We start from the raw sequence: 21,047 nt of genomic DNA, 5'->3' as shown, positions 1-21,047 counted from the left end.
GTATTTACTTCTATTTGAAATACTTATCTATTTACACATTCTTCTCTTAGATACTTCTGATTTAGAATAACAGATATCCATGTTTGCTCTTCCATTTATGCAGTGATAAAGTAACAGCAATAATAGTACTGAGAGTGATTTAGATGTTTACTCATTTATTAAATGTTAATGCAAATCACTTTTCAAAAAGTAAATTATACGGGGTGTATCTTCAGCAAATAACTTTAAGGAAGTATATGCAAAATTGAAATAAATAGTTACCAGGAAAATTGGGTTTTAGTTATCAACTCAGATACCTTTTACACATCCTTTCCAATTCATTGCAAATATTTGTTGCCAATTCCAATCACAATCATTGGTATACTAAAAATTTTGTGAGCAATATTAACAACCAAGAGCGTAATAATACAATATTAGTTCTAAGAGTTGTGTACATATGTAATCAGCCAGGTACAGACATGAAAACCATAAATGCTGTCTGGAATGATTAGGAAAAGCATCAAAGAAGAGAAAACCCTTAACCCAGAATTCTGTGAGACAGATGCTCTACAGCCCATCAAAAAGAGAAAAGGTACTCCCTCCAGGCAGAGGAATCTGCTCAGTCAAAGGCAGGCTAGACATGGAAGTGAATGGTAAGCAGTCCAAGGTGCATAGGATCTAGCTACAGCTGTAGAGAAAGATATTGCAAGAGACACAGAGCACTCAGAGATGATGACCCTGGGAAAGCTAAGGCAAATGGGAAAGGCTCTAATGAAGAGACTAATGTTTTTCAAACTTTAGTGTCATCAATTCATCCACAGAGCTGTTGGAACGCAGACACTGAGGGTCTTGTCCTCAGATATTTGCCTTCAGAAGGTCTGAAATGGAGACCTAAGAATCTGCACATTTTGTAATTAGATCCAATGGTTCATGGCCATTGAAAGATCACACTTTGAGGACTATCACTGGCAATGTGAAGCCATCAAAAGATTTAATTCATTCAATGACATAATCCGATGTGGATTTTAGAATGATAACTATATTCAATGAGAACAATGCTGTGGAAAAATAAAATGTTTTTTAGTATTCCTAAAATGATATCAGACATTATTTATGTTTTACTCATTGTCTGTGGTTAAATTCACACAGTGTTGAATTCTAGAGCAACATTAAAAAAAAAAAAAAAAAAAAACTTAAGTGCAGGGGTGCAAGTGCAGGTTTGTTATATGCGTAAACCTGTGTTTGTTGTACAGATTATTTCATCACCAAGGTATTAAGCCCACTACCCGTTAGTTATTTTTACTGATCCTCTCCTTCCTCCCCCTCTTCACCCTCCAAAAAGTCCTTGTGAGTGTTGTTCCTCTCTGTGTGTCCATGGGTTCTGATCATTTAATTCCCACTTATAAGTGAGAATATGTGGTATTTGGTTTTCTGTTCCTGTGTTTGCTAAGAACAATGGCCTCCAGCTCCATCCATGTCCCTGCAAAGGACATGATCTCATTTTTTTTAATGACTACATTGATAGCTAGCCATGAGGTGAAATGTATGTAAAAATACACAGTGCCTTTTTGTCCTCCATTTCTAGCATAGTCAAACTTAAGTTTGGGGCTGAAAGCTATATTAAGTCTTGGGTTTTAGGAAAGATTTTTTTCTCCATTGTGCTTTGTGTTATTATTATTGTTGTTATTTTAAATTTGTGTTTGTTCTGTGTTTGTAGTTTTCATGGTAGCTGTCCCCTCAAATTTGGGGGAAGTAATAGGCACTACAATAAGAGATGAATAATCAATGCATAGATTACTTCTAAGGGCTCCAATAGCACCTTTGCTATGTTCTCAGGCCCTAAAAAATATAAAAGAAATTATTTGCAGACTTTCTTTCTGAAAGCTATACAGAACAATGGCTAATGAGTAAATCAATTGAGTTGCATTGTCAATGGTTAACTTAAAATAAGACTTAGGATTGTGTTACTGATTTGTTACATGTCTGTGACCTAGACTTTACTAAAAAATAATACCATAGGCATCAAAATGTTCACCTCACATAGCTCATTCAAGTGGATCAAATTTCCTATACAGTCTACTATACAAAACTGTGAGGAGGTAAAAATTATTAACCACTAGTCATTTAGTTATTGTATGTTAATAGTATGCCTATAGTATATCTCATACAATAGTATGCCTGTTGTATGCCTGTGGTATATCTTTTTAAAGTAAGGGTTTTTTCCTGCGTCAATTACTTCTGTTGTTCTTTATTGAATTCCTTTCTCTTTATCAACTTCTCATTTGCAGACTGTACCATTCTAAACTTTATCTTATTTATTTTAATTTATTACCTGCTGTACTTTGTTCTTCTACCTCTTTTAACTCTGAATAGTTCTTTTTGACCTTTTTATCTTCTATTTTCTGTTCAGTCATCTGAGAGTTTTAAACATTTTTTTGAGTCTTTGCCTAATAATTATTTATTTGTAACTCATTTTTAAAAATCATTCACCTTTTGCTACTGAATATCATCTTCAACATTCAGTCTGGCTCTTATTTTCATTAGGAGCTTTTAAAATATTTTTGTTTATTCCTTACTATTTACTAATCCCTTATTTCCTCTGTAACTGAACAAGACATTTACTTAAGTGATTTATTTCATTATATTGTTTCTAAAATATGGGTATATAGGTTAAGCTTCAAAAATAGTTCTATTCATTATGCTGCTTGGACTCAGAGTGCCACATCTCAAATCAAAGACCTCTAAGAATCAGCTATGTGGTCATTGCCTCCTCTATCTCTGCAGGAGGTCACAAGTTCATATAAAAGCTAATTTTGAAAGATACAATGCTAATACTAATAAATAAAATGAATTACTAGAATTTAATACAAATAAATCATGGTTTTAAGTGACTCTGTGACATTTGTTTGCTATTTGACAAGTTTGCATAATGGAAAATAATGTAACTAACACATTGTTAATTCATTAAGTTGAATACAGAAAATTGCTTTGTATCAGCTTATCTCAGAAATTAATTTTCCATAAATACAGATGGAAGACTGACACTGCATTTAAGTCATACAGCTTTAGACAGAAATGAGGATCTGCTTAGATTCTATTAATCAACAAATTAAATTTAAGGTGAATTTTCCAGGAGGTTGTTTTGATATTAAAAAGAATTGGTCAAAGAACAGAAAATGTGACACATAGTTAGAATCTCTCAAAGAGGCTGCAAGCTAAAAGTTTATAAGCAGATCATTGCTACCTACATAACTGAAGTAATTCATAGAAAATATAGTGCCAAGCAAAAATCTTGCCACATCTCAGTGAGTAATATATTTTTACCTAATAACATTACACACATTTCTCTGATACTCTAACTCCATCAATTTTTGATCTATTCCTATTTAAAATATCAGATTAATCTTTACCACATCCTAGGAAGTGGATACAGGCAGTGTATCATCATTTCCCTCTTAAAGTGTAAGAAAAGGCACAGATCATAGTTATTTAAATTACTTTGAATGTATATAGGTTTTCCTTACATTAATTCAAGAGTGTCAGCAAGTCCAATTTTATCACATTGGATTTCAGAAATTTTACTTTCTTACAGACATAAAGCTGTTTGAGCAAAATAATTTTCAAATCATGAAACTCTAGTTGATTTCTCTCTTTGCAGAGCTGTTAAAAATAATAATCTACTTCAATAAATTTTAAAGATAAGACTAGGAAATACAACTAAATAAAATACACTTGTAAAAGTGATGTACTTGGTAATCACAAAAGCATTTCCTCTGTTGCTGAAATATCATTCTTAGGTCTTAATTCTGTTATATTTATTCCCTTAGGATTCATAAAAATTTCCTCAAGTTTTTGTGGGTCTTTCAACATACCAATTCTTGCAGTAATTGTAGATGTGGTTAAATTTTTAAATAGATTACCTGTTTTGTTGAGGTCAGATTTTTAATATGCTATAATGCACACATATTTAGGGTCTAACATCAAATATGTAATCCCTAGCATTGCCTTCCATTTCCTTTGTGGTCCTTTTCTTGTGGCACATCTTATGATAAGAAGGAAGCTTGTTAAAATATGTCATAAGGAGCTTCTTTAGATATTCTGATTACTTTTTCCTTGCTTTATAGTTATTGCTGTTGCTTCATCAGTGTATGATATAATACATTTAAACATCTTAGGTGTTTCTAAGAGTTGGAAAACTTTGGAATGAAAACAATACCAACATATATATATATGTGTGTGTGTATATATATATATATCAAGCTAACAATTTACTGTTTTATCAAAAGTCATGCATATTTTTGAAATACCAAAAGCAAATCAACTAAATACTTTTATAGTAAATTGATAGACTACCCAATACCAAAATGAGTTAAAATATAAAACAAACAAACCAAAAGAAATACAATCAAATAAACAATAAAATCATTTCATTGTTAAGGAATTCATTCAGTCATTTTGAGACCAAGCTCCCAACTGAAGCAAGCCATACATTTCTGGACTTTTTTCTTATCTACTGCTCATTTATATATCTGATTCTGAAATCATAAGTTCAAGTATTTAAATACTACAAAATAGCTTCCAAAGAGTCACAGACTCAATTTATTCATTCATATAGCTAGAGAGTTTCTTTTCTCTCTGAATGTTTGCACTCTTCTGATTTTGTAGCACTCTCCTGCCTGTGATTACAATCTCTACATCAGTCATTTTCAGCTATTTACTTTCCATTTCTTATAAGTTAATTATTCACTATGGCAGAGAAATCAGACTTCTTGTATATATATAGTTAAATAATTTAATATATCTTTTATAAGTTAACTATAAATATGTATTTTACATCTACTGATATTCAATGACAAGAAGCAAGACTAAAAAAAGAAATTATTATGGCATTTAAAATTAGACTGAATGTAAGTTTGAATGTAAGTAGTTTTACCCTCATTGTCAGTTTAGGAAATTTCATGACTGTGATCCTTTTTCTGAGCAGAGGCAACAAATGTTATGAGAAATGTTAAAATAAAGATTGCATGTTAAGTATCTGCTCTTATGACATCAATACCATCCAGATGACTGAGAAACACCAAGCATCTAACAATAAAAACATGATGGGCTAGGTGCCATGGCTCACACTTGTAATCCCAGCACTTTGGGAGGCCTAGGCAGGCAGATCAGGAGGGCAGGAGTTCGAGACCAGCCTGACCAATGTGGTTAAACCTAGTCTCTACTAAAAATACAAAAAAAATTAGTCAGGCCTGGTGGTGGGCGCCTGTAGTCCCAGCTACTCAGGAGGGCTGAGGCAGGAGAATCGCTTCAGCCCGGGAGGCGGAGGTTGCAGTGAGCCAAGATCACGCCACTGCACTCCAGCCTGGGTGACAGAGCAAGACTGTATCTCAAAAACAAAAAGCAAGCAAACAAACAAAAAACAACATGATGAACAACAGCCAATATGGAGTGGCTGCATTTCTCAAATCATTAGACTTGAACACCTCAAACATTTTAAATTAAAATTTTTCTAAAAATTCCAAGGAAAACCTCGAATATGTACAATGATATTACAAGTAGATTTCACATTGGAAAATATTTACAAATTATATTGGTTTCAAGTAGTTTTTGATGCAGCAAAATTCTAAAATATAAAATAAACTGAACTTTCTATAGGAGTTCATTTTATCATAAACCTTTTTTATTGACCACAACTGCTAATGAAAAGCAACACTAATAATAAACATTTGATGAGAATTCACATTATTTTTCTTTAAGTAGTAGAGTTAGATGGAATATTTTCTATGCTTTTATAAATGTGTAATTCCAATGAAGTCTAAATAAGAGATTACAGGTGAATTCATGCAGTCTGTCTTAACTCCTGTAGAACAAATATGTAGTCCAATGTTCGTAGAGATTTACTACACTGTTCTTTTTATACATATTTTAGTACATAACTTATGATATAATTTTGTAGAAGTTGTCAGTTATCTGTGTATTTTTCCAGCAGGTGCTTCCCTACTACAGAATACAAATTAGATGAATACACCAGAAGTTAAACTCCAGATTTAGTATGTATTACTGTTTTGTAACTTTTTATATTTAGAACCAAACTTAGTCAACAACTAAAACAAACAAATAATAAATAGAATCAAACGAACAGTAAAAACCTTTAATATCAAGTAACCCACTGGGTCATTTTATAGTAAAGCTAAACATTTATACTAATCATACATTTTTCAAGTCCTTCTACTTCCAGATTTCTCTAGAAAAACAAGTAAATGTTACACAAAATTTAATCACAGTTATTTTGCAAATGTATTGTGAACTTAATTGAGGAAAACTTGTTGCCTAAATTATTTTTGTGGGGGCTAATATGAAATTCCCCAGGAAAGCACACCAGCTGGGATTAGGAGAAAAGCTGATTGAATAGGAGAGAGCTGTGGCAAGAATAAAAATCAACTAGGAATGGTCAAAAATTGACACTATGGAGATATCCTTTAATTACTCAAACAAGGTGTAAGATACACCAAATAGCAATAGAACTTCCTCTTACATTTTTATAGGTCATATGTTGTACTCAGCTTTATTCCTGGGGGAAATTGTGATGACATTGTGATGATCATTACTTTGCTTTTTAAGGTTTTGTTCCTCACAATCCTTTTCCCTGACAAGTTGATAAACTGAAAATTTACATTGTGTAGCGTATGATGGAAAAGTTAAGAAAATTAGATGGGTTAAAACAAACAAGGACCCTGAATCCATATTTACTGTCTTTAGCTTTAATCTTTGAGGCTAATATTTTAGAAAAGATTTATAACTTGATTTCAGATCTCACACTAAGCAGGTATTTTTTACCTTTAGGGTGAAATTCAAACAGCATTATTGCAGGAAAAAGAATTTTTGCCAATGGTTCTCATAAAAATAAAATACTTGGGAAGGGGCCTACAAGATGGCTGACTAGAGGTATGCAGCACTAGCGTCTTCCACAAAGAAGAACCAAAACAGCAAGTAGATAATCACATGTTGAAGAGAGCATCTAAGAGAGAATATTGGAATTCAGCAGGGAAGTGACAGGGAACTCCTGAGGCACAAAAGGAGAGGGAAGTGAAAAGGCTGGGCTGGCCAGATTTGGCTCAAAGCCAAGATAAACTCCTTAGTGCAGGGAAAAAGCAAGCAAGAGATGGCCAGCAGTCCACATTCCTTCTGCATACTCCTGCAATCCTAGCCATGGGAAAGCCCCTTGACCCTTGCAGATCCTGAGATTAGTATAGGGAGCTGCCTGGAGTCCACACAATGGCATTATTTCAGAGAGTGTTTGTGCTGGGCTCCATATACCTCCCCAGACCCAAGCAGCTGCACTATAGTGACATTTTTAAAGCCTAGCCCTCACCAGACTACATTCTGTCCTGGAACCCAATTGTACCTGCACCTCCACATGTCTGGAACTCTGCTGACATCCTTCCATGTCCACCCAAAGGGCTGCAGCATCACAATGCCGACTAGACCCAGCCGTGCAGCCAGGTCTCCAGCACTCTAGCCTATGCAGTGTCTTGCACCCAAGAAATGCATGGTGTAGTGCACCAGGGAGGCTGGCCTCAGGACATAGAGAGATGAAGCATACCTCCTCAGAGCCTGAGAGTTGCCTGTCTTGGACTGATGACAGCAACCTTACTACCCACACCCAGCAGCAGGGCTGCTGCATATCTGCATATACCTTCAGGGGGCCTGGTGACAGGCACTCCTGGGCATCATCCTGAGGTCTGAGGACAGGCCCACCCTGCCCATGGCAGCTACCTAGTGCTTGGAAATCAAGTACTCCACCCACAATAGCTGGTGCTTGTCATCTGGGAATTGACCGACCCCTCCTGCCCCAAACTTTATCTTCATGCATCATCGGGGGACCTGGAGATTGACTGACTCAAGCTGTATGCACCACCTGGGGACCTAGGGGCTGAAGCACCCAGCCCATCACTGCCACCATTAGTGCCCATGCATGCCACCTAGGGGCCCTGAATGTTATCGCACTACCACAACTACGATTGCTGAATCCCATGCTCACCATCCAGGGGCCCAAGAACCTGTCTGCCTGCTCAGCCCACAGATGCCACTTAATAGCACCTGAGCAAGCCACTTGAAGGTCCAAAGATTAGCCTGCCCAAACCTGCTACCACCAGTGCCCACGTATGCTATCTGGGGCCCAAGGACTGACTACCTGATGTCCCTGTCTCCAGCAAAGCCTTACCACAGCCTTCACTAACAACCATAGCCTAAGCCACTGAAAAAATTAAGACACCACTGATGCTGAATACAGCCACAGATGTCACACAGAGACTGTACTACTGTGCCCACCCAGAATCAAAACCAACATGCCCTACACAACCAATACTTTAGATACATCATTGGAATAAGTCTTTCCCTATAAAACTAATCCATAAAGTTGGCTGATACCAGATACAAATGTATCAACATAAAGATATAAGAAATATGAAAAAACAAGGAAACTTGGCAGCTCTAAGTGAAAACAATGATTATTGAGCAACAGATTTTAATTTTTAAAAAATATATGAAATGTCTGAAAAAGAATTCAAAATAATGATATTGAAGAAGCTGAGTGAGATATAAGAGAACATAGGTAAATAATACAAAGAAGTCATAAAAATATTCATAATCTGAATGAGAAATTCAACAAAGATATATATATATATATCATAAAAAGAAAGAAACAGAAATCCTGGAACTGAACAATTCAATGAATGAAATAAAACATACAATTGAAAGATTCAATAATAAAGTAGATTAAACTGAAGGAAAACTATATTGCATATGAAACACCACAAGATTCCGAATATTTGAATTGTACGTGTTTCAGAAAAAGAAGAGATGGGAAAAGGCATAGAAATTCTATTTAACAAAATAATACCTGAAAGCTTTTCAAGTATTAAAAGTTGCAAGAGATATAGACATTTAGTTATAGGAAGCTCAAGGATTCCCAAATAGATTCAACTTAAAAGTCTTCTCCAAGGCATAATAGACAAACTGTCAAAAGCCAAAGAAAAAAAGAGAATTTAAAAACAGTAAGAGAAAAGAATCAAGAGAAAAGAATCAAGTCACATGCAAGGGTATCCCCGTCAGACTAACAATGAATTTCTCAGCAGAAACTATACAGGCTAGGAAATAATAGGTTGATATATGCAAAGTTCTCAAAAGGAAAAAACAAACAAAAAAACGTGCCAGCCAAGAATGCTATAAACTACAAAGTTATCCATCAAAAATGAAGGAGAAATAGTTTTTCTCATATAAGCAAAAACTGAGAGAATTCATCATCACTAACCGGCCATACAAAAAAGGCTCAATGAAGTCCTACATCTGCAAGTGAAAAGACGATATATACTATCATGAAAACACAAAAAAGTATAAAACTCACTCAGAGCAGACATACAAATGAGAAAGAAAAATGACTCAAATATTACTACTATATAAAACCACAAAGCCCACAATGATAAACAATAAGAGAAGAAGAAAGAAACAAAGGGTATATAAAGAAAAAAGAACAGAAAACAATTAACCAAATAACAGGAATAAGTCTTTACCTATCAGTAATAAGCTTGAATGTAAATGGGTTAAATTCCCCACTTAAAATATATAGTCTGGCTGAAAGGAACTCATTTCATATGTAAAGACACATATAGACTGAAAATGAAGGGATGTGAAAAGATGTTACATGCAAATGAAAACCAAACGTTAAAGGGAATAGCTATACTTATATCAGATAAAACACTTTAAGTTGAAACTTGTAAAAATAAACAAAGAAAGAAATTCTATAATGATAAAGAAATCCATTTAGCAAAAGGATATAGCAATTCTAATTATATATGTTTTCAACACAGGAGCACCCAGGCATATAAAACAAAGATGTTTAGATCTAAAGGGAGAGATAGACCTCAATATAAGAATAGTTGGAGACTTTAACATCCCACTTTCAGCATTGGACAGATCATCTATACAGAAAATCAGCTAACAGATATTGAATTTAAACTGTACTTTACAGCAAATGGACCTAGCAGACATTTACAGAATATTTTAATCCAATAGCTTCAGAATATACATTCTTCTCATTGGCACATGGAACATACTCCAGGATAGATCATGTATTAGGCAACATAATAAGTCTCAAAAAAATTTAAAAATCAAAATGATATCAATTTTTAAAAATCAAAGTTACATATTTTCAAGCCACAGTAAAATGAAATTAATAAAAAGAACCAATGTCATTCTTGACAGAAATAGAAAATAGTTACTAAAATTTGTATGAAACCACAAAAAAGTCTAAACAGTCAATACAATCTTGAGCAAAAATAACAAAGCAGGAAGCATCACTTCAAAATATACTACAAAGATATACTAACTAAAGCAACATGACATTGATATAAAAACAGACACATAGGCCAACGAAACAGAATCAAGAGCCCAGAAAAATATTCACATGTTTACAGCCAACTGATTTTCAACAAAGGTGCCAAGAACGTACACTGGTGAAAGAACATTCTCTTCAATAAATGGTGGTCGGAAAACTATATATTTATATGTGAAGAATGAAATAAACTCCTAACCCTTACCATATCACCTTACCTGTTAAATTTTTAAAAATTTTGCACAGCAAAGGAAACTATCAACACAGTAAACAGACAATTTACAGAAAGGAAGAAACATTTTCAAATTGTTCACTTGACAGGGGACTAATTTGCAGAATGTACAAGGAACTAAAACAATTCAATAGCAAAACAAAAACAAATAATCCCATTAAATACTGGACAGAGGATCCGAATAGACATTTCTCAAAAGGAGACATATAAATGGCAAACAGGTATATGAAAAAATGCTGAGCATCACTAATCATCAGAGAAATACAAATCAAAATCACAATGAGATATCTCATCCCAATTAAAATGGCTACTGTTGTAAAGACAAAACATAACGAATGCTAGCAAAGATTCAGAGAAAGGGAAACTCTTGTACACTGTTGGTAGGAATGTACATTAGTATAGTCAGTATAATAAACAGTATGGAAGTTGCTTAACAAAAACAACTAAAAATAGAACTATTAATACTATATGATCCACAGTCCCACTACTGGGTATTTATCCAACAGAAAGGAAATCAGAATATCAAGGGGATACCTTCACCATCATTTTTATTGCAGCACTATTCACAATAGCCACGATTCAGAATCAACCTAAGTGTTCGTCAATGGATGAATGTATAAATGTGGTACATAAAAATATAATGGAATACTCTTTAACCATAGAAAAGAATGAAATTCTGTCATTTGTAGTAACATGGATGGAGCTGGATATCATCATGTTAAGTGAAATAAGCCAGGCACAGAAAGACAATTATTCCACATTCTCACCCGTCTGTGGGAGCTTAAAAAAAAAAAAAAAAAAAGGTTGATGTATTGGAGGTAGAGAGTAGAATGATAATTACCAGAGGCTGGGAAGTGAAGTGGGATGAAAAGAGTTTGATTAATGGGTACAAATATACAGTTAGATGGAAGAAATAAGTTCTAGTGTTTGACAGAATAGGGTGTCTATAGTTAGTATATTTGAAAATAGCTAGAAGAAAAGATTTGAAATTTTCCCAACACACACAAAGATAAAGGTTTGAGGTGATGGATATCCCAGTTACCCTGATTTGATGATTACACATTGTATTCATGTATCAAAATATCACATGTACCCCATAAATGTGTACAATTATTATGTATTAGATGCGGCACTATTCACAATAGCAAAGACTTGGAATCAACCCAAATGTCCATCTGTGACAGACTGGATTAAGAAAATGTGGCACATATACACCATGGAATATTATGCAGCTATAAAAAAGGATCAGTTTGCATCCTTTGTAGGGACATGGATGCAGCTGGAAACCATCATTCTTAGCAAACTATCACAAGAACAGAAAACCAAACACCGCATGTTCTCACTCATAGGTGGGAACTGAACAATGAGATCACTTGGACCCGGGAAGGGGAACATCACACATCGGGGCCTATCATGGGAAGGGGGGAGGGGGGAGGGATTGCATTGGGAGTTATACCTGATATAAATGACGAATTGATGGGTGCTGACGAGTTGATGGGTGCAGCACACCAACATGGCACAAGTATACATATGTAACAAACCTGCACGTTATGCACATGTACCCTAGAACTTAAAGTATAATAAAAATATATATATATATAATTAGAATGTTTTAAATATAAACACACTTCAATTTTGACATAGATTAAAACTGAAACATAGTAGAGGAAATATTAGCTGATATCTTTCATCACATCAATTTCTCTATTTGTATACAAAGTTTAAAACTGATGAAGTGTCTACTTTAATGTGAGACAGTAATAGATAGGCTGTGTGGCGTCCACCAAACAGTACAGGCTATAGAGTTATAATAGCCAGGTTCCAGTCACTTATCTCACTCATGTGGCCTTGGCCTGTAGCCTTAGTGCATTATTAATCTAAGCTTTCTCCTTAGATAACCGAGGTTAATGACAAAATCTGTCATTGTCTCTCTCAGTGTTATTGTTAAGGTCAAGTAAGATATTTCATAAAGATAAAACTATTTGTGTTGTTACTATCATCATCATCATCATCATCATAATGCAACTGAGAAGTTAAGTAATAATTATTTATTGTATTCAGAAACAAAATATGTTGACTTTTTGAATGGATATGAAGATACTTGGGACAATAATCAATCTTGTTGACCAGATTGGGTAGTTCCTGAATTTAAAATTGTTCCAGAGACAATGCAGAGTTTAAAACTCTGAGTGCTCAGCAAGGCACTCTTGGTTTTACATACCTATTTATTTTACTTTACCAAACTTCTACAATCTCACTTCTTCCTGTCTTTTTTTCCCTAACTTTTAAGTTCATGAATTTGTAGTTTAGAATGCTGCATTTATTCCTGACAACTTTAGAAGAGGCTCAAGGATGAAGAGCACAATTCTTATTGCATGCCCACCTTTTCATGTGGCACTTTCAACGTTTCTAAATCTCAAGTCAGAGATAAAGTAGAGATTAGTTCAGGTAGCATAGATCTGTCAGTTGCTCAAAAGCAGGTGCAACTGCTTTTAGTTATGGGGAGGCGTGGAGATTTTAAATTATTTGGCAATAGATTTGAAATAAACCAGTCTGCTTTTCACAGTATGCCATTTTTAAGGGAGTAGATTTCAGAAATGCCATATTTATTCTTTCTAAGTAAAATTCTAAATCCCTTAAGAATAAAATGCTTTATTAATTCTTAATTGCAGATTATTTTTACCTTAATTGCTATTATGGTTCAGTCTTCAAAAGGAAATAGTATATGGCTATCTTTTATTTTAACCTTGGCATGTGGTATAGTTTGGATATTTGTCCTCTCCAAATCTCATATTGAAATTTGATCCCCACTGTTGGAGGTGGAACATGGTGGGAGGTATTTGAGTCATGGGAGCGGCTCCTTATGAATGCCTTGTTACTGTCCCCTGGGTAATGACTGAGTTCTTGCTCTATTAGTTCATGTAAAAGCTGGTTATTTTAAAAAGCATGGCACTTTCTGCTGTCTCTTCCTTCCTTTCTCTATTGCCATGTGATGTCTGCTTAATTTCCCCTTCTGCCATGATTGGAAGCTTCCTGAAGCCCTCACCAGAACCAAATGCTGGTGCATGTGTCTTGTACAGCCTGCAGAACTTTGAGTCAAATAAGCTATTTTCTTCGTGAATTACCCAGCCTCAGATATTTCCTTTATAGCAATGCAAAATGGGCTAAAACAGCATCTGATATAATTTGTGACTCTGAAATCTTTTGGGTAAATGCTCCTTAGCAGACATGCTTAGCATTTAAAAAAAATATCATTGCCCTAAAGAAACAGTAGATTCCCCAACAGCTTCCAAATTGAATATCTAATTTGGGCATGGGAGTTTTCTCCCCCTTAAAATAATGAGAACAGAATCAGTTACAGTATTATTTTGTGATAAAAAATTTTATGAATAGTTTACAATACATCTTCAGGATCTAAGACCTCAAAAGATCAATCTTGCCCAAGGCCTGAAAATGTATGCAAAACTGTCTTTGTTTCATAAATAATTATGCTTATGCTAGTATATCATTTCCATTGTGTTTTATTTTGTGTGTTGCCTATAGATTTTTAAATCATAAATGACATAAAACCATATTCCTAGAAATCTTCCTGTCTCTCACTAATGCCTCACAACATTCCCATATTTCCCTGAATGCTATATTACCTTGGTACTGTTTTTGAGTGATATGATAACAGAGCATTATCCCTGATTGTAATTTATTTTGCTTGCATATCATTCTTGTTGTGTTTGAATGTGTACAAAGAATACTAATCACTGCACTGTATGTCTTTAATCTCTATTATAAAGAATTTTTGTTTGCATATGCAGGATTTTCAATAATATTTGCATAAAGAGTAAGTCAGACACTTTGATTACTAGTCATCTTTTCACAATTTATAAGATTTTACACTTCAGGATTCGTTTTTTTTTTTTTTCCTTCAATTATTTGTTTTACTCTGTCAGGTTAGGTATCCTCTCATTTGTATGACCGTCTTAGAGGACGTATCAATAATAGCTAATATTCAAGAAGGCAAAATAGTGAGAAAACCTTAATCAAAAAGTGCCAATGCCAATTAATAAACTTGCAATTTGAGAAAACACTTAGAACAATTCTTAATCCAGAGAGGCAAAATACTCCTTTAACTATAATATCCTTTTCTTCTGCATTCCCAAAGATCCAGTGTTTAACACATGATACAAAAATCTTTCAAATTTTGTTTAACAAAGAGCTGGAATAAAATTTAAAAACACAAGCAAAAAGAAGCTACAAAGCAAAGATGTTTTCAGAAAAAATTTGATGGAGCAACAAGGGTTTGTATTTGTCCCTCCATTCTTTAATTCTCCCACAATTAATCTTATCCTGAAATATGTGAAAATCTGAAATCACTTCTTGCCTATGAACAATGTCATGAAGCCTCTGGGTTCCAAGGAACAGGCTCAACCTGATCAATGTGGTGGAATTTTATTAGAGTTCTCAACTACGGTCATCAATCTGTACCGCAGTGCTAACTTTTGAGTGTATCGTCTAGAAATCCACCTGCTACATGATTTTTCTCCTGGATCACACTAAGTCTCTGAAGATTATATCCTAGGCCTCTTCCCATCTCCTTCAATTTAGCCAGTGAATTTCTATAACCATTAATACTCTCCTTTCTTCATTTTGATGACTATATTTTAATCAAGTTTTCTACTTGTTGACTATGCTATTTAAACATATTACAAACCAATTTTTAGTATAGTAGGATATAGGTTTTAATAAGATACAGTGGAATTGAATGAACAAATAAGTAACTCAACCTACTAACACATAGAATCTCTAAAATGTATCACTGTTTTTTTTCATAATAATTTAAAAAATTGGATTCACTTTTCCATCCATTTTGTTGAGTCTCCCATATATGTGTAGACATATTTCGGGTTTCTAGAAGCACTAGTGGTTTCACCACTTATTTAATATTGCAAGAAATCATCATCACAGCAGTCATGCTCAAGTCCCAAAGCTAATATTTACCTGTGAGACATTTTGCATTAACTCATAAGCATGAGAAATTTAATAAAGTTATTATCCCCATTTTGCACATTAACAAAGAATTAATAAAGTTAAATAACTTGCAAAGGTAAGATACTTGGCAAGCCAAGAACCTTGGAAGCCCAATCAGATTCTGAATCTCATGCATTTCACAGTCATTTATTTTCTCAATTAAGGTACTATTCAGGTCCACCTTATATGGAATAGAATGAGAATAATAACATGCATGTGTTTTCTTATTTGATCCTGTTAACTCTGTGAAACAAGCAGGGGAAATATGTGTAGCTTCTTTCTATGTATCAGGAAATTTGTATTTAGAAATATAAAATGAATGACACAGGACTACAAATTTAGTTTATGGTAGAATCTAGACCAGAACCCAGGGCCCTTGAGAAGAAATTCAGTGTTTTTCATAGTTATTCTGTGACTCATCACTGTTTCAGTGCGCAGTGTCTGACTAGTTTCACATTTTCAAAGCAATTTTAAATAGCTGATACCTCTGTTTTCTCAAGTAATAAACCAAAAAAAAAAAAAAAAAGAAGATAAGCTTTAAAAATTATCCATACATTAAAGACACAAAAAACTTCATTGTATTGATAAAATGCATGCACATACATTATTTATGACTTTTTGTGATTTTAACATTTTCTTCTTCAAATTTAGAGTTCAAAAAATGGCTAGAAAGAGGAGACTTTCCTATAGTGTTTTATGTAAAATTTGCACTGAGATATTATAGACATGAAATGGGTTTCCTCTGAAAAATACTGAAATGTTTCAGAGACAGAGCATTTATTTTGCTTCTATTCAAATACTCTTACACAAGGAGACACTTATTTTCCAGAGACTTATTCTAAAGTTGTCCCTAATAGATGGAAGCCAGTACTTGGTTTGAAATTCAGTAGGTATTCTTTCAAAATACTTTATTTTGGACTAATGTCTTTGGTAAAGATATGAGATACTCAAAGTATAGAGAACTAAAAGAAAAAATACATCTCCCCACTGCTTTGAGAACAAATTATCTTTTGAGGCGGACATTCAATTTAAGATTGATGATAGTTTTGTGTTTGCTTTTCTATTAGTTTTCTTGAAATATGCCATTATTGGTATGTTTGTAATGCTGTATAGTTTAAACCAGTTTTGTAAATTTTTCTTTATGATTACCATAGAATGCATTATTATAACATAGAATATGCCACTCCTGTTAAATGTGGGGGAAAAGAATTGAGGTGGTTTCTCTGAATTCTAGGACAATTATTTTTTCCAAATATATTTAAAAATGACAAACAAAACCAACACTAGGAGATATATTTTGCTATTTAGATACCTTTTGAAATTTCTAAAATTGTTAAGCTTCAGGTGTTCTTAAATCATAAATAAGGTGATTATATAGTTTGTCTAAAGCAGAACAATTTTGAGGATGAGAGGAGCGCTTTTAGTAATCGTATGAAGGTAGACAAACAGGGGTATGTTCACCTCAATTGTAAGGACCATTGACATTTCTTTCTGTTTGCTTCCCAAAAAGTAATTGCCTGCCCTCAAGTCATTGTGTGCTTATTTGTAAACACTCATACCATCATCTGGGACCAGTTCTGTTTGACTTTCTCTTTCGTTTTCTTTTTTGAGATGAAATTATATAATTCTCATATGGCAAATAGGGAGAAATAATTCAGCATAATTTTGAACCAGTAAGTTTTAAAATATTTTCTATGGGCATTAAAGGATTTGGCTTGCAGTGAACTTGCCTGCTATTAGTTGGGTTGAAAGGAATGAAAAATGCTTATGATTCTTTCATATGGTGGCCACCAGGAATATTATATTGCGATAGCCTGTAATTACCCACACCTTTCCCTTTTATTTATCAAGAAGAGAAATATAGAAAATAAAAAACACTCCCAGCAAGATCAAGTCCATTAGCTTCTCTCTCTTTCGTAAGCACTAGGAAGTCTATAAGAATGAAAATCCCATTTAAAAACAAGTGCATTTTTCTAAACATGATATATCAACTATATTGAAGTGTGACCTCCTGTCAGGTGTTCTTAATGGGAAGGAATAATATCTTTTCATATTCTATTTCTGAAAGAGAAACACACACACAATTGAGCAAAAATGCACACAAATCTCTTAACCTATGCCCTATATATTATATCTGTCACAACTGTCTCTCAGTGCACAGGATTCCTGCATTCAACAAAGCATATCTTGAGCACCTGCTGTGTGCCAGAAGTACAAGCTCGCAGTTGAAAGGGAAATGCAGACCATATATTAATAACCAACCAAAAAGCAATCACCAAGTTGTGAAAACTTTGAGTAAGACAGTAGAAACAAATGGGTGGCACTGACTTAAAATATGATTAGAATAAAGACACAGGGTAAAAAGTCAGAATGAGGGGCCAGGGGGTCGGTGTGAACCGAGGTCTTGAACCAGAAAAAGCTTGGAGACCAATAAGGTAATCACTCTTGCACACTCTTGCATTATGATATATGATGTCTCAATATAAAGATGCCAAAATATTTGTGTGTTTTCACTTATAAGAAAGATTTTCTCCCCCAAGATCCAAGGCAGTTATACAAGAGAATCTGAAATGTGTGGTATCCAGAAATACTGACAGCATTCTGCTGTTACTCCTAAATTATTTTAATGTGTTTTTCCTTTTTTGTGATGTTCCACACAACCTGTAAAGATTAAATGCTGGGCAGAAGATTTAACTGCTCTTCTCAGGAAAGGAAAAGGCCTTGGTGAGGGATGTAGAACAGCAAGGTAGCACCCCTTTTACTGTGATTGTATTTACTTCTTGACACTGATTCAGAATGGTTGAATTTACGTAACAATTTGCGGAGATGTTGGGTGCATCGATGCAATGTAAGATATTGCTTGAATTCACAGAACACCTATCCCTTAAGAAAGTTTATTGTTTAGAATTCTCCAATAAAGACATCACAATTAAGGATGGGGTATTTGTATGTTTACAGTAACGTCATCTAATAGCTACCTTTACTCTAAGCTACATAATTTGAAACTATTGTTTTTATTTTTTTAAATTAGCCATTATTTCACTTAAGAAATACATCAGAAATCTTAGGCAGCAGGCTTAAACTGCCTGTAGATTCTAATTCTGTCATGACTCTTTGGAGTGTCAGTAGTCCAGGATTCCGCAAGCTCTATAACAATGAGGGTCATAGGGACAATGAGTGGGCTTGTTGAAGATGCTGCTATGGACAGATTTGTGTCCCCAAAAATTCATATGCTGCAGCCCTAGCCCTGGTATGATGATGCTTTTTGGAAATGGGGCCTTTGGGGGATAATTATGGTTTCATGAAGTCATGAGGGTGAATGAAGCCCAGGTCCTTTGGGATTGGTGCCCTTAAAAGAAGAGACTCCCATGGGCTTTCTCTCATTCTCTCTCTCTGCCATGTGAGAACACAGAGAGAATGCAGCCATCTACCAACCAAAAAGGGAGCTTCACCAGAAGGCAATCCTGCTAACACCTTGATCTTGGACTTACAGCTGCTAGAACTGTGAGAAAGTAGATTTCTATTGTTTAAGGTATTTTTGTTTGGGCAGACTGAGACAAATGCCTTGACTCTTAAGACATATCCCCAAAACTGTCTGAGTAGGTGGTAGGACATGTGCTTCTTTAAGCATGGTCTTTGGACAACTTGCATAAAAATCACCTGGGAAGCCTGTTAAAATTCAGATTCCTGGGCCAAAATAGACCTACTGAACCCGAATCGCTGGAGATGGGGCCCCAGAGCTGACAGAGCAGGGTCTTCTCATTTTCCTGGTAAGCTAGACTGTAAGCAGCACAAAGGCAAAGACAATTTCTGTCTCATTCAATATTGGGCTGGCAGCACCTAGCAGGAGGGTATATGCTAGATGCCTCACAGGTGACTTGCTGAAGTGGGAACAAAGGTCCCATTTAAATTCTATAGATTATGACAAGAATGCAGGCAAAACAAATGTATTCTGAGGAGACAAGCAGGCAAAAGATTCTAAGATCCCATTTAAACCAAAAAAGAGGATTGATTTGACATAGGGTAAAAATCCAGTAAAGTCATCAAAGGCAAATTTTTTGCGACTGTTAGTTTGTGTTACATAATCCACCTACTGCTGTAGATTGGGAGTAAATGAGTCACATGTGTTTGAATTTATTTTCTTTTATTTTTTTGAGATTGGGTCTTACTCTTGTGCCTAGGCTGGAGAGCAGTGGCATGATCTCAGCTCACTGCAGCCTCAACCTCCTTGGACTCAAGTGATCCTCCCACCTCAGACTCCCTAGTAGCTGGGACTACAGGCACATGCCACCATGCCTTGCTTTTGTTTTTTTTTTTTTTGTTTTTTTTTTTGTATTTTTTGTAGAGACAAGAGTTCACCATGCTGACCAGGTTGGTCTCAAACTCTTGGATTTAAGCAATCTGCCAGCCTCAGCCTCCTAGAGTTTAAGCAATCTGCCAGCCTCAGCCTCCTAGAGTGCTGGGACTACAGTCATCAGCAATAGTGCCTGGCGTGAATTGATTTTCAATACCTATGTTAGACACAGCTTTTCACAAAGCTCTGAGTACCTCCAGTAGAGAGTACTTCTAGAACTACTATATATTTTTCATCAATACATGTAGTCATACTGTTAGTGCAGTGGACAAGCACTATAGTGAGAATAAAAAATGCTAGACTTTGTGCTCACTTCAGCAGTACATACACTAAAATTTGAATGATACAGAGAAGATTAGCATGGCTCCTGTGCAAATTTTTGAAGCGTCCCATATTTTTGAGGAACCTAAAAATCTTGAGAAAAGGGTAGACAAATTGTTAACTGGAATAACCAGTGTAGGGAAGAACATAAATGACCTGATGGAGCTGAAAAACACATCACGAGAACTTTGTGAATCATACACAAGCTTCAATAGCCAATTCGATCAAGTAGAAGAAAGGATATCAGTGATTTAAGATTAAATTAATGAAATAAAGTGAGAAGACAAGATTAGAGAAAAAAAGAGTGAGAAGAAATGAACAAAGCCTCCAAGAAATATAGGACTATGTAAAAAGTTCACATCTATGTTTGATTGGTGTACCTGAAAGTGACAAGGAGAACGGAACCAGGTTGGAAAACATTTTTAAGTATATTATCCAGGAGGACTTCCCCAACCTAGCAAGGCAGGCCAACATTCAATTCAAGAAATACAGAGAACACAACAAAGATATTCCTCGAGAAAAGCAACCCCAAGACACATAATCGTCAGATTCACCAAGGTTGAAATGAAGGAAAAAATGTTAAGGGCAGCCAGAGAGAAAGGGCGGGTTACCCACAAAGGGGAGCCCATCAGACTAACAGTAGGTCTCTCAGCCGAAACCCTACAAGACAGAAGAGAGTGGGGGCCAGTGTTCAACATTCTTAAAGAAAAGAATTTTCAACCCAGAATGTCATATCCAGCCAAACT

The 21,047-nt window shown here is 34.9% G+C and overlaps 1 pseudogene; it reads left to right on the top strand.

The window, feature by feature from the left end:
- Positions 1-20,285: 20,285 nt before the first annotated feature.
- Positions 20,286-20,379, top strand: LOC115897119 (annotated as a pseudogene).
- Positions 20,380-21,047: the final 668 nt, after the last annotated feature.

This window comes from Rhinopithecus roxellana, chromosome 4 (genome assembly GCF_007565055.1).
Source record: "Rhinopithecus roxellana isolate Shanxi Qingling chromosome 4, ASM756505v1, whole genome shotgun sequence".
Taxonomy (NCBI): Eukaryota; Metazoa; Chordata; class Mammalia; order Primates; family Cercopithecidae; genus Rhinopithecus; species Rhinopithecus roxellana.
This window is presented reverse-complemented; position numbering and strand designations above follow the sequence as displayed.